Source organism: Physeter macrocephalus, chromosome 11, assembly GCF_002837175.3.
Source record: "Physeter macrocephalus isolate SW-GA chromosome 11, ASM283717v5, whole genome shotgun sequence".
NCBI classification, from domain to species: domain Eukaryota; kingdom Metazoa; phylum Chordata; class Mammalia; order Artiodactyla; family Physeteridae; genus Physeter; species Physeter macrocephalus.
The window spans coordinates 96,061,044-96,075,737 of NC_041224.1; the positions used below are offsets into that span (position 1 = coordinate 96,061,044).

Genomic DNA, 14,694 nt, shown 5'->3' on the forward strand with positions numbered 1-14,694 from the left:
TATATATATATATATATATATATATATATACACAATAGAATATTACTCAGCTATAAAAAAGAATGAAATATTGCCATCTGTAGCAACATGGATAAACCTAGAGAATATTATGCTTAGTGAAATCAGTCAGACAAATACTATATGATATCACTTATATGTAGAATCTAAAAACGAATACAAATGAATCTATATACAAAATAAAGACAGACTCACAGACATAGAAAACAAACGTATGCTTACCAAAGGGGAGGTGGGAAGGAACAAATTAGGAGTATGGGATTAACGGATACAAACTACTATACATAAAATAGATAAGCAATGTGGATTTACTGTATAGCATAGGGAATTATACTCAGTATCTTGTAATAACCTATAATGGAATATAATCTAAAAATAATAAATAACTGAACCACTATGCTTGTACACTATGCTTGTATAGCTGTAAATCAACTATACTTCAATTTAAAAAAAGTAGGGAAAAACTCAAATGTCCAGGACTCCCCTGGTGGCACAGTGGATAAGAATCCGCCTGCTAATGCAGGGGACATGGGTTCGATCCCTGGTCTGGGAAGATCCCACATGCTGTGGAGCAACTAAGCCCACGCACCACTACTGAGCCTGCGCTCTAGAGCCCATGAGCCACAACTACTGAGCCTGCGTGCCACATGCCACAACTACTGAGCCCTCGTGCCACAACTACTGAAGCCCACATGCCTAGAGCCCGTGCTCCACATCAAGAGAAGCCACGACAAGGAGAAGCCCGTGCACCCCAATGAAGAGCAGCCCCTACTCACCACAACTAGAAAAAGCCTGCGCACAGCAACAAAGACCCAACGCAGCCAAAAATTTAAAAAAAACAAAAAAACAAAACAAAAAAAACTTGGGACTTCCCTGGTGGCGCAGAGGTTAGGAATCCACCTGCCAATGCAGGGGACACAGGTTCAATCCCTGGTCTGAGAAGATTCCACATGCTGTGGAGCAACTAAGCCCGTGTGCCACAACTACTGAACCTGCACTCTAGAGCCCATGAGCCACAACTACTGAGCCCACGTGCCACAACTACTGAAGCCTGCACGCCTAGAGCCCATGCTCCGCAACAAGAGAAACCACCACAAGGAGAAGCCTGCGTACCACAACGAAGACTAGCCCCCGCTCGCTGCAACTAGAGAAAGCCCATGCACAGGAACGAAGACCCAACGCAGCCAAAAATAAATAAATAAATAAATTTATTTATTAAAAAACAAACAAACAAAAAACTCAAACGTTCATACAATGGAGTATCATTCAGCCATAGAAAGGAAGTTTACATGCTACAACATGTATGAGCCTTGGAAGCATTATTCTTAGTGAACAAAGCCAGATACAAAAGGCCCCATATTGTACGATGCTATTTATATGAAATGTCCAGAATAGATAAATCCATAAAAGCAGAAAGTAGATTAGTGGTTGCCACGGTTCGGGGGACATAGGACTGACTACCAATAGGTATAGGGTTGTTTTGGGGTGATGCAAATATTCTGGAATTAGTGGTGATGGCTGTACAGCCTTATGAATATGATAAAAGCCACTAAATGGCATACTTTAAAATGGGGAATTTTAAGTTATGTGAATAGTATCTCAATAATATCTCTCAGTTTTTCAATAAAAAACAAAAAAATAGACTTAAGGTTGGAGAAAGAATAGTCAAGTAAAAGAAAAAAAAGTATGAGTAAGAATTAAAAGGAAGATAGGAAGGAAAACATTAATTTTGTACCTTTTCCTATGCTAAACAAACTATTTTCTGCCACAGTGTAAAATCTAAGTTAGAGATTTAGTTAAAATAAATGATAGTAGTTATAGAGTAGGCACCACTGAAATAAAAAACATATTTTACATTAAATGAATCACATTTCTTCTCCAGGAAGAAAAATGGTTGTTGGAAAACAGGGTAGAACAACCACATTAAGAAATACACCTGATGCCCTTCTTCATTAACTTCTTCATTCCAACTTCTTGGAATTCTGTAAACATGCCTTTCTGTATTTTTAAAAGGGAAAAAATTCCAAGTTTTCTTTATTGTAATGAGAGAAAGTTATTTTTTTAAACTGGTACTCCTGGCTATTATTAATAAGTATGCAAGAGAAAATGAAACCTAAATAAGGCAACAAATTCATTATTTATATGTTAGTATATCTGAAAACACTGACTTTTTGGAAAAGACTTAAAATGGTCATTATACAAGGTTAAACACTATAATTCTCATCAATAAATCTTAAGGCTACGCTAAAAACTATGTACAGTTTAAAAACTAAAGGCCAAAAATGTGAAGGTCCACTCTATCTTAAATTACATGGAATAAAAATGTTTAAAAAATGTTACAGGTGAATTTTTTAAAAAATAAATTAATTTATTTTATTTATTTATTTTTTACTGTGTTGGGTCTTTGTTGCTGTGCATGGGCTTTCTCTAGTTGTGGTGAGTGGGGGCTACTCTTCGTTGCAGTGTGTGGGCTTCTCATTGCAGTGGCTTTTCTTGTTGCAGAGCACAGGCTCTAGGCACACGGGCTTCAGTAGTTGTGCCTCACGGGCTCTAGAGTGCAGGTTCAGTAGTTGTGGCGCACGGGCTTACTTGCTCCGTGGCATGTGGGATCTTCCACAACCAGGGCTCGAACCCTTGCCCCTTGCATTGGCAGGCAGATTCTTACCCACTGCACCACCAGGGAAGCCCTTTTATTTGCCTTCTACAATAATGTATTTTCTAAATTTTCTGTAAAAATCCCTTTAACATTAGAAAAGTTACAAATATACACTGGTTTTGTAGACAGATTTTGGAACACTATAGAACTTTGTTAACATCAAAAGTCTATGCTATAACTACAAACCTTTGATTGACAATGAAAAATTCTAAAAGATAAAAAATGTTGCAAGCTCTAATGACAAAAGAAAAATTGATATAATAGTATTTTTCAAGCCCAGGTTATCTATGGGCATTTCAATTCTTACTCTTATACAATTAAAAGTTTACTTGACCACTATTTAAGAAAATAAAATGCTGATTTTAAAAAATCAAAACTCTCAAAAGATAATGCAATACATACAAGAAAAATTTAAATATCCCTATTCTTTGGCCTTTTCCACTTTTATCAATTTAGAAGAAAATCACAGATATAGGCAAAAATACATTAGTCCCAGTATTATTTATAGTGTTAAAAACATTGAAGTGGTCTAAATAACCAGTGATAGAGATCTGACTGAAAAATTATGGTATAACTACATGATGTAATGTTATTCAGCCATTAAAAGTTATTTTTGAAGATGTGATATTCTTCCATTTTTAATTTTGATCAAATACATGTACATGGTTTGAGATGTTGAACAGTTCTACACCAATAAATAGCAGTTCCCCTGACCTTCCTCTTCCCCCAAACCAACTCCTGCTCCCAGGACTCCAGAGGCAAAATTTTCAACAGTATTATAAATAAAATGCAATAAATAAAATTATAAATAAAATGCAAGAGAATAAAATGCAACTCTTAGGCTTTCTTTACACAGTCGTTACTGGAGAAGTGGCAGGGGTGGGGTATACTTCTTGGAACAGACTTGATGATAGCTGATAAAGAGGAAGCAGAGGAGTGTGGTCATAAGAGGGCAAGCGAGACCGAGGTCGAGCTGAAGAGGAAAACTATAGTCCAGGGCTGTCAGAAGAGAATTGGTAAAAACTACCATGTAGCTATGGTGACTTCCCCAAGTGAGCTGAAAACTTCCTTTTGCTGACAGAGAGCAAGGAGGAGTCAACAGCCTACCTAGTCTGAAGGTGTGGAAGAAAGGAACCCTGGTCCTAGAATTCATCTCTCTCAATACATTCCACAAACATTTTTCAAGCATCTACTATCAAGTACGGGAACATATTTTGATGCCAAGAAAATTACCTTTGTTTCTTTTGCAATGTTTATTTTATGCTACCTACCTCCAAATATATACAGTTTTCCTTTTCACTTAAGTTTTCTAATTGTTTTTGCACATAAATTCTGCCTCTCTACAAGACTATAGTCTTCCTAGCCTGAGGCTAAGACCATCTGAAATACTGTCAGGGCCTAGTTTGGTTGAATATGACTTCAGTTATAATTCTCCTGTGACTAAACTTTCTACATCCAGATAAGGTGAGATAATTTAATAAATTGTGTTGAATGAGCATAATGTAGTGGTTCATAACACAGACTCTGAGGTCAGATCGACCCTGAGTTCATCCTAGCTCTGGTACCTGGGCAATTTACTTAACATATTCAAGTCTCAGTTTCCTCATTCGTTAGGATTACAGTTCTACCTCTCAGTGTTGTTTCAGAAATAAAATTAGTTAAGGTATATAAAGTGCTTAGCACAGTGCATAGCGCAGAGCAAAGACTCATGAAATGACAATTACTAATGAACTGAGCATTTTCACTCATGTTATTTGCTATGTTCTCTGTGGCATCTGACTCCTGGTACCAAAATGTTTGAGAAGCTAATCAGAAAGTTTCCAGGTAAACTTAGAATCAGAGCAAAAATACTTGGATGGTTGGGGTGAATATTTTATTCAGGCTATTGGAAGCCTTGCCAATCATCCCTGCCTCACATGTGGTATCTCATGTTGTGAGTTATTAGGTGCCATTCCAGGTGCCTAATAAAGTACTGGTATATGCACAATACACCTAAGCAGCTCTTTTTTTGAAGACTCTTAAACATGAGTAATGGAGAATAAATGGAAAGAATAGAAAAAAGGATTACGGAGAATGAAGTAGAAATTCAGATATGAACCATCACTTACTGCATAAAAGAATTTAGTTTCTCTTTAGAAATATATTTCATTCTTAGATTCCATTTTTAATATGGAACATTAAAAGTGTTCACACACAAAGAAGAAAGGAAGGAAGAAAAAATGTTCACACTTATACTCACAAAGTACAGGTACATGGTATTCCAAAATACTCTAAACATTCTAGGTTAGGCCAAAAAGAATACACGCTCTGATTAGGAAATTTAATTCTTCCTGAAAGCATTTAGATGAGATGAGAGTCTTATTTATGTTAGGGTTCATTTCTTCCTTCTACTTCCCCCTATAGGAACAACTTTAGCAATTCTTATACCAAAGCCCCAAAGCTATGCAAATATAAGAAGTACACCTCTGAGTCACACCTATTAAATACCTTGGTTTCAAAGACCACTGAAGGGCCTCCCTGGTGGCGCAGTGGTTGCGCGTCCGCCTGCCGATGCAGGGGAACCGGGTTCGCGCCCCGGTCTGGGAGGATCCCACATGCTGCGGAGCGGCTGGGCCCGTGAGCCATGGCCGCTGAGCCTGCGCGTCCGGAGCCTGTGCTCCGCAACGGGAGAGGCCACAACAGAAGAAGGCCCGCATACCACAAAAAAAAAAAAAAAAAAAAAAGACCACTGAAGTACATGAATCAAGACAGAAATCATACTACTGAGGGAGAAAGTACCACTAAAGATCACTAACCAAAAAGATCAAAATTACACTTCAGTTTTACAGAAGCACCTATTATAACTTAATTGCTTGATGTCCAACACCTAGTTTTCAAGTCCTGCTCAGCCTTGGAACTTCTGCAATTCTACTCTAAGTGATCAGGATATAATCCTGGGGGGGAAGATCTAGGTGTGATTATAATTAATTATATTGACCACGTCTAAAGGAAAGGCCGTGAGAACAGAAAAGGGATGATCTATATGAAAGATAAGGAGGAGGCTCAAGAATGCAGCAGTCATTCCCCAGGGAAGAGAGAGATGCAGTCTGGCAGACATAAGTATGGTATCTGCCAGGGAAATACCAAGTGTGAGGTGGGGAGGACTGGCATGGCTTTACCTTGCCTGAGAGAAATATTCACCTAAACCATCCAAGTATTTTGGCCCTAATTCCAAGTTTACTTAGATGCTTTCTGGTAAGCTTCTCAAATATTCTGATGGGAGGAGTCAGGTGCCACAGGCAGAAAACATAAGCATTCATATTCCCTGGAAAGGAATATCCCCCACAGCAGATTGAATGGCATTCTTGTTTATACAAAAAGCAACACGGTGTAGTGGTTAAGTGGCCAGTATTTGGAGGCATAATGGTTTCAAATCATGACTATTGCTTACTTAACTTCTCTGTTCTTAGTTTTCTCATTAAATGAGAATATAATGCTTACTTCAAGTGCTGTTATAAGGACTGAGTTAATTTATACAAAGCATTTAGAACCCTGCTAGAATGTAATGCTCACTAAAACTACTATACTTTTTCATAATAATTATTAAACACCTCTCAGGATTGTGATTTGGGAATCAAAACACAATCAACTCTAAGAAAATTGTGATTTTGGACTATTAAAGAAGTGCCACAGGGAATTCCCTGGTGGTCCAGTGGTTAGGATTTGGTGCTTTCACTGCTGGGGCCTGGGTTCAATCCCTGGTCAGGGAACTAAGACCCCATGAGCTACACCACACCGCCAAAAGGAAAAAAAAAGAAGTGCCACAACGTAGTCATGCAGGAATATAACGTGTGTATGTGTGTGCCTGTGTACAGAGGGGGCAGGATGGCTTTAAAGGCAGGTAGGAGAGAAGTTATGAAGGGCTTATATCCTATACCAAGAAGTTTTGATTTTATTTTATAAGTATCAAGAGGCAGTCTAAAGGTAATCTCAATTGTCAAACCTGGTTAAAATAAATATTAAGATTTTAAGATGAGGGAATTTCAGAAAAACATAGTGAACAGTGATTTAAATATTTTAGTAGCAATTCAACCTAAACTGAAATCAAAACCAAAATGTCAGTGACTTAAAGGACTGCAAATGGAATCCCATCTCCAACCCCCAATATTACAAAAAGAACAGTAGATGCTGCTTCCTGGCTCCACAATCCACTTCCTCCAATTGTTAGAGGCACTGGATCCATCTGTTCCAAGCCTCTACCCGCCCAAGACAAAGAAAAAACCAGTCCTTGTCATCTACTTCTCTGTCAATCTACAGACCTGGAAACAAAATATGGCACTGGAATAAAAAGTTCAGCACTCTTAGATGCAAGCAACATCATATATTATAAATGTTAACATATACATAACGCAGAGTACAAACACAGTTAAAAAAACAGATTTCCAGAATATTTAAGACAGAGGAACACACAGGAGGAAAACAAAGCACCTTAATTCAGAGGAAACAAAACAAAAGGCAGCTGATTTCACAAAAATGTCAAAGAGCACACATCCTCTTTTTCACTTTTGCTATTCTAATCTTTCATGTGGTGAAACCAGATAAGTAAGTTTGTTAGAACTGTGACACAATAATGAAGGCCATCATCACAAGGCTCACAGAATTTTGGAGTCCACTGGCCTTAGAGTTTAGGTAGTCCAATCTTCACTTTCTCTTAAAAATGAGTAGATTAGGCCCAAAGCAGTATTTTCCAAAGTGCAGAGCAAGAACAAGAAATTATTTTAGTTGTTATACAAGCAATACTTATACACTTAATACTTATGTATTTATTATAATATGTACTAGAAAAAGTTATAAAATATAGCAAAACCGTGATTTCACAGATTATCACTTTTGAAGAGGGTAATGTTTAAAAGAAAGTCTTAAAATTTGATGTAAAATAGTAACACAGATGATCTTCTAAAATGCATAATTTATGATGGTGGTATGGTTCATGCCAAGTGAAGTACCATAGCTGTCCCATGATCAACAGAACCTGTTTGTTTGTTTGCTCTCCTCTTGGTTCAAGGTTGTGTTCTGAATGATTAGAAGAGATGTGACCTTTAGTTCAGTGAGCTTGTTACTAAAGTTGATTTAGAGTAAAAGAAACAAACACTAAGATGCATACAGAAATTCTACTGTTTGTAGGAAAGAGTATAATATTGTTAAGAAAATAATGGCACAGTAAGTCATTCCTATTCTGGAACTAAGATAAAAGCAATATGCTAGTGCATACTCACATACCACAAGCACCTAAAAAAAGAACCCTAGCAACACTGATAAATATTTAAGTTGTAGGTTGTTATATGATCATTTTATTTATTTTCACATGACCTGTCAAAGGAGCAGGGTAATGTAAGAAGAGGCTTTTCTAATATCAATATTTGTTAATATTTATATGAATGTGTTTCTTCTCATTACCTCTTGCCAAAGGAATGAATGACCAGTGATCACTGGATGCCTTTGGCATCAACTTTACTGGTGGCAGAAATATCAATATTTAAAAATTTTACTATGAAATATTTTAAGATTAGATGTCAAAGTATTCTTGCTAATGATGTCTCATGAATTTCAAGTGTGGTATTTTCCAGGCAAGACAAGAAAGTGGGAGAAGCATTTCTATCTGGTCATAGCTGCAGTATTTCACTCGGACATCTGAAAACCAGTCTTAAGGGCACCAGGGCAGATGAAGTAATATCACTCTCAATTCTCGAAATATCTGCTACTAAGAAGCTACATTATTTTCACAAGGCAAAGGGCACACTGTCAGAAGCTGCCAATGTCCATAACTCTCCTCTCCCAATAGCCCCCACCCCTCCCCGAAGTAGATGACAAGTAGCAAAAGGCAAAATACTACCCCTTTCTCATCTTCTTTTCCCAACTTTGACGACTTTCGGTTTCCTCTAACTCCCATCTGCCTTTCCTAGTATTGTGGTGACTAACAATGAAAAAAAGTTCCAGGTAAAATAGTACTTTCTAGGACTTTCCCCCCGCCCCCCTTACTCCGTGGAATTCGATCTTTTACCCACACTTTCCTTCGTGTGTCTTCAGTAAAGCCGCGAGGTAAGAATGGACTTTCCTGGAGAGCATGGACTCTCCAATGCCATGAACCTCAGAAACCTTCAAACAACTAGTTCAGAGTTATCTGATCACTGTGGCCACCATAGAGTCTATTAATCCCGATCGCAGCAACCCTGCGAGGGTGGGAGGTAAGGGAGTGGGAGTTTACCTCTGCTAGGTTTCAAGGAAGGGTCCAGAGAACCATCATCTCTCCACCCTTCCTCCTCTGGCCCCTAGATAGTCTCCAGGCACCTCGCATCCTCGATCCGGGCCGGAACTGCCCAGTCGGGGCCAGAGCGCCCACTCCTCCCCTTAAGCCCGACGCCACCAACTTTTCAACTGTCACGATATACTCTTTCTCCCTGGGATTATGATCCCAATCTTCACCCGGCCAGCTCCCTCAGCCCCACTGCTGGAGACTCACCAAGCAGTTCCGACCACTCCTCTCCCGCCGCGGCGGCTCGGACACCCGCAGGCCGGACCCCAGGCTGCGCCCCAGCTGCGCCCTTTTTGCGCCTGCGCTTGCCGGACCTGCGCGCCTGCGCACTTCCCCGGCAAGGCGGGCGCGGACACACCCCTGCAGCTGGAGCCAATCACCGTGCGGAGGCTTTAAATCTCCTTGCCACGCAGGCGGAGAGCCCGGGGACGCGCCCGTTAACCGGATAATTCGAGTCCCGCGCGAAGGTGGGAAGTATTCATACAGCAAACATTTACTGAGGGCAAACAGTGTGCCAGGCACTGTGCGGGATGAATGCTGAGGAAAAGAAGGCGAATAGAATGCCTTCCCTGCTCTCTGTCTAGATTTGGGAGAAAGATATGTAAACAAATTATGGTGGACTGAATATAATGCTTGACATATAGAAAATCCGAGGCGCTGCTGGCGCACAATGAACTAAGCGCTTTATTCTTAGGGGTATCTGGAAGGGTTCCCGGAGGAAGTGACTTTGAATCATGAAGGATAAGCAGGAGTTCCCCCGGAAGTCCGGGAGGGAGATAGAGATTTCCAGACTGTGGGCACTGGAGATACCAAGAAGAACATAGCACCTTCTGGAAATTTCCTTGTAATTCATCCTACTTAGAGACTTAAAGTTCATCGTATATCTTCCGGGTGAAGGGGGGAATGAGTTTTTAAAAGTTGGCAATGGCCAGATCTTGGAAGATCTTGCATTTTTGTACTAGTGAACCTGCACTTTACCATGATCACTGAAAATATTGAAGGGTTTTAAGCAGGTCTGGAAACGGTTCCAGGCACCTCTAAGAATAAAGCATAGTGCTGGAAATAAAAAGAGTTTCAAAGGAGTTGTCTGTTCCTAAGGAATCAAGGAAGATGAACCCTGAGAAATATCTTTTCAATTTAGTAACGTTGGTGATCTTAGTGAAAGCTATGTGGTGAAATGATGAGGTTGAAAGATAGATTGTACTAGTTTGAAGAGAGAGGAGATGCAGAAACAGGGACAAATTGTAGAATGCTTTTGGAGAGTTTGGTCTTGAGGCTGGAAAGAGGATGACAAGGGGTCAAAGTTTTTTGTTTCTGTTTTTTTGTTGTTATTAGAATTAAGATAGGAGAAACTTAAGCATGATAGGGAAGATACAACTGAGAAAAAACTGTTTTAAAGAGAAGGATTAGTCAGTAGGTAAAGATCTTGAGTGGGTAAGAGTAGAGGCAATCTAAAGCACTGTTGGAAGGAAAGGTCTTGGAAACAAGATAGAGAAGATATCTCCTCAATTTTAATGAGAGGAAGTATTTGTAAGTTTGTACGTTTAGTAACAGGAAGTTAAAGAATTTCTCATCTGATGGTCTCTGTTTTCTCTGTGAAGTAGGAGATAAGGTCACCTACTGATAAAGAGTGAGGAGTTTTAAGAATAGTGGAGAAGATTTGGAATACTGTTGTAGAAAGTGATGGAGCAAGTTGACCAGAGAAAAGTAGTAGGACAGGTAAGTGGTGTTGAGGGCCTGTATAAGACTGGAAAAAATGAACTCACCAGTTTCTGCCCTCCTGCGTGGCTTTCTTAAGCAGTAATCACTTCTTGAGGGTAGAAGTGGAGAAAATGAGTTCATTTAGGGTTGGGATGGTGGCTGGTATAATGCTGTGGTTCTCAACCAAGGATATTTTTGCTCCCCAGAGGACATTTGGCAAAGTCTGGAGATTTTTTTTTTTTCCTTTGGGAGATACTTTTGACTGTCAGGACAACAGGTGTGTATGTGTGGGAGGTGGGAGTCATAAGGGGGGCACTATAGGCATGCAGTGTCCAAGGATGCTGCTGCATATCCTGCAATGCACAGGACAGCACAAGTGTTATTTCCAAAATGTGAATAGTGCCAAGGTTGAAAAACGCTGATCTACGATTACCTTGATGCTCACCAACAGCTGACCTTGGTCTTCTATGAGCTTTCTCTTGGACTATGGCCCTGAGATTATAGGGTAAAGCAATTCTTACACTGCATGCCTTTAAAAGAGAGAATGGGCAGCATACCCCACACCTTGGTGTTTCAAAGACTTGTGATGTCACAAATACAGAATTGGAATAAGTTCCTCAATCCTCTAGAAGCAAATCTGGATTTACACATAGATGGAGGGAGCTGCTTACTTTGATTTGAGGCATTGAAGGTCTTGTTAAACATAGATATTATTAGAAGTTTTCAATAATATAGGAAATTCACATCATTATCAACTTTAATGTAACTTGGTTTATCTGACTAGTTTTAGTCACTAAAAGAAGATCCTGAGAGAATGGTTATGGGCTAACTTTAATGATGAATATAAATACATTAGGTACTAATAAGAATATAATCATTGGTGTTGATGGATTATCTGCTTTGTGATAGGCACCATTCATGGACAGGCACTTGACCTATGTTTTGTCATTCACTCCCAGCAACACCCTGAGAGATAAGATATCAGTATCCTAATTTTAACTCTGAGGGAAGTAAGGTTCAAGAAAACTTGTAATTTTCCCAATATCACAAATTACTAGTACCTAGGTCAAGATTTGACCTGAGGTCTGTCTGTTCTAAAGCTCTTGCAACTTCCATTAAGTTTCAATAAGTTTTACAAGGAAGGCGTGGTTGGAAATTTAGCCACAACAGTTGCCACTACCTAAAGGGAATGGTCGGGACTTAGGAAGAGAGTAGGAGCAACAGGGAGGCCCAGAAAGAGCAAAAAGAATGAAAAAGAAACGAGAGAGGCTGGTCACAGCACCGTCCGGTGCAGCGGATTAACTCTTCCGGCCTTTGGTCTTCTTCCATTCTTTTTCAGTAAAGCCTCTTTCCTCTGTGTCCGTTGTTCACTCTCGTGTGTTCAAATAAAGCTAGGTTATTGAGAAAGGCTGAGCGCAGAGGGAAAAAAAAAAAGCGCGACGGCGGCGCTGTGCGCCTGCGCTCTGGCGGCGGCGGCGGCGGTGCCAGGCGGGGAGCGGGTCCGGAGCGGGCCACCGGACCCGAAGCTGAGGGGGGCGGCTGGGGCGTCAGTGAGCTCCGTCGTTGGGGCCTCGGAGGCCTGATGGAGTAAGAGGGTTCGGCTGTAAGTGTGAGTATCCAAGGGCCGGGTTGCGCTGAGGCGTATCGGAGCCCGAGGGTCCCGGTGGTCTGCCACTTTAGGGAGGCTGTTGGGCTTCAGGACGCGGCAAGTCTCTGCTCCTGAGGGCTGCGGCGCCGGCGCGGCGGGTCGTCCCCTCTCCCAGAATCGGCGTGGGTTTACGGGCAGGCGGTGCTTCTGGCTTCTGGGTACAGGTTCTCGCGGGGGCGTTCCGGCTCTGCTCCCAGCTCCAGAGGGAAACGTGGCTCCAGAGGCTTGACCTTTCGGAGAGGTCGCTGACCTCCTTCGCCCCCTCGGGGCCGTAGGGAGCCCATAGACCCAGGTGCCCTTTATGGCCTACACGTCTCAGGCCACGGACACCTTTCCACCTCTTGTGACTGACAGCCTTCGTTCTTTTTCCTCCTTCCGTCTTCTCTCCCTGTGGGATTCGTCTTAATAATAGCTTCTAATTATGGAGTGCTTACTATGGGTCAATTTAATATTTAGTCCGAATCTCAGTGCATAGTTATGGAGAGGAAATGCTTTGCACCCCACTTCCCCTTCAACCTGCTCAATTTAATCATCTTTGAGAGTCAGATTAAGCCATCTTGTTGGGAAGTTTGAGATTTCCATGGCTTTTAGCAATTTGGGACTCCCATCCTAGTTAAGGAAAGTTCTCTTACCTAGCAAATGAGTCTTTTTCCACCATAATGGTTTATATCAAATTTACTCAAGCCAAAATAACTTTTGAGCACTTACTAAGAGCCTAATACTCTTCTAAGCCCCGTGGAAAATCTTAAAATTTGTTTTAAGCCCTGTTCTCAAGTGAGTGAAGCAATGGAAGATAATATTTAGATTCAACTAGGATTTATCTAACACCTACTACACATGTGCCAGATACACTCAGGTCTGTCACAAAAAATTAATGAGATATTATTATGAAAGGTGGTTTTTTTGGAGCACATTTCAGATGAGGTCGCTGAGAGTTTGGTGGTAATTTGCTCAAGATAACCTAGCTAGGGTAGGTGGTGAAGTGGTGAAATTCACATACGATGACAAATCTCATCTTTTTCCTGTTACATCAAGTTAGATATTGTAAGCACTTCTGTTGAGAAGCAACTATACTACAGTTATAGTTTCTAGAGGTAACTATTGAGTCTAGAAAATGATAGGAGCCTTAGTTAAAGATACTAGATCAGGTTAGTTCACAACCAATTGCTTTGATTAAAAGGAAGATATTTAAAAAGGAAAAACTGTGAGCGGTGATTATTGTACGTATATACATGCATAGAATACCTCTAGAAAAATACATAAGAAACTGGTAACAGTGATAAGTTGGTGGTGGCTGGGAGTCACCAGCCAGTGGGAGAGGAATAATTTTCTCTATAAGCCTTTATTTTTTAATGAAAACTTCTAAACATCCAGAAAAGCAGGAAAAATACTATTTTGAATCCACTGTAAATCGATCACTCAGATTTTAAAATCTGTTAATATTCTGCTGTATTTGTTTTTATTCCTGATATTTCACCCCTAAATACTTTAATATGTGTTTCTAATAAAAAGAACATTTTTTTGCATAACCCTATATAATAATCACACTGAACAACAATAATTTCTCTATATGATCTAATACCCAATCCTTATTAAAATTTCCCCAAATTATTCCTTTTTTTTCTTTTTTCCTGCGTTACGCGGGCCTCTCACTGTTGTGGCCTCTCCCTTTGCGGAGCACAGGCTCCGGACGCGCAGGCTCAGTGGCCACGGCTCACGGGCCTAGCCGCTCCGCGGCATGTGGGATCTTCCCGGACCGGGGCACGAACCCGCGTCCCGTGCATCGGCAGGTGGGCTCTCAACCACTGCGCCACCAGGGAAGCCCTCTTGAAGTCTTTTTAAGTCTCGAAGTTACCTTTTTTTCTTTCCCTTTTCTTTTTTCATCATGACTCAAAGAACATTGTATAATTATCTGGGTTTATCTGATTGATTCCTAGTGTTATCATTTAACATGTTACTACAGACTTGAAGGTAGAGGTAAGACTTGATTAGTTCAGGTAAACACTTTGGGGACTATATCAAAGATCAGGCTATGTAGTCTAGTTTTCCCCCGGATAGTGGTACTAAGATTGATTAGTGGGTTCAGGTAGTAAGTCTGAGTCCTTCCTTGTAAAGTTGCATTTCACCCCTTGAAACCAGCTGTAAGCCCTTTTGTACCTTTATAATTTTGAAACTTGTTAACTATTCAAAATACAAATAATTATCTTTAAAAAGACAAAACTCACTGCAAGAAATTCTTTTTTTTTCCTCTAAACTGAAACCCTGATAACTAGGTGGCATTGTTCTCATAGAAGAGGAATTGAAGTTTGGAGAGATCAAAATTTACTCAAGGTGGTAGACACATTAAGTATTTTTGCTTAATTCCAAGGTCACACTTTT

At 40.4% G+C, this 14,694-nt stretch overlaps 2 protein-coding genes across 5 annotated transcripts in view; one reads left to right on the forward strand and one right to left on the reverse strand.

Moving 5' to 3' along the window:
* Window positions 1-9,269, reverse strand: part of SNAP23 (synaptosome associated protein 23) — a 44,019-nt gene extending 34,750 nt beyond the window's left edge. For both annotated transcript variants that reach the window (XM_007104868.4, XM_028495418.2), the window contains exon 1: window positions 9,174-9,269. The gene's annotated coding sequence lies outside the window, so the exon portion shown is untranslated. The remainder of the gene's footprint in view (window positions 1-9,173) is intronic.
* Window positions 9,270-12,142: 2,873 nt separating this feature from the next.
* ZNF106 (zinc finger protein 106) overlaps window positions 12,143-14,694 on the forward strand; it is a 62,927-nt gene continuing 60,375 nt past the window's right edge. The window contains exon 1 of one of the 3 annotated variants that reach the window (XM_028495419.2): window positions 12,143-12,276. The gene's annotated coding sequence lies outside the window, so the exon portion shown is untranslated. The remainder of the gene's footprint in view (window positions 12,277-14,694) is intronic. The other 2 variants (XM_007104871.4, XM_028495420.2) reach the window with 2 other exon arrangements.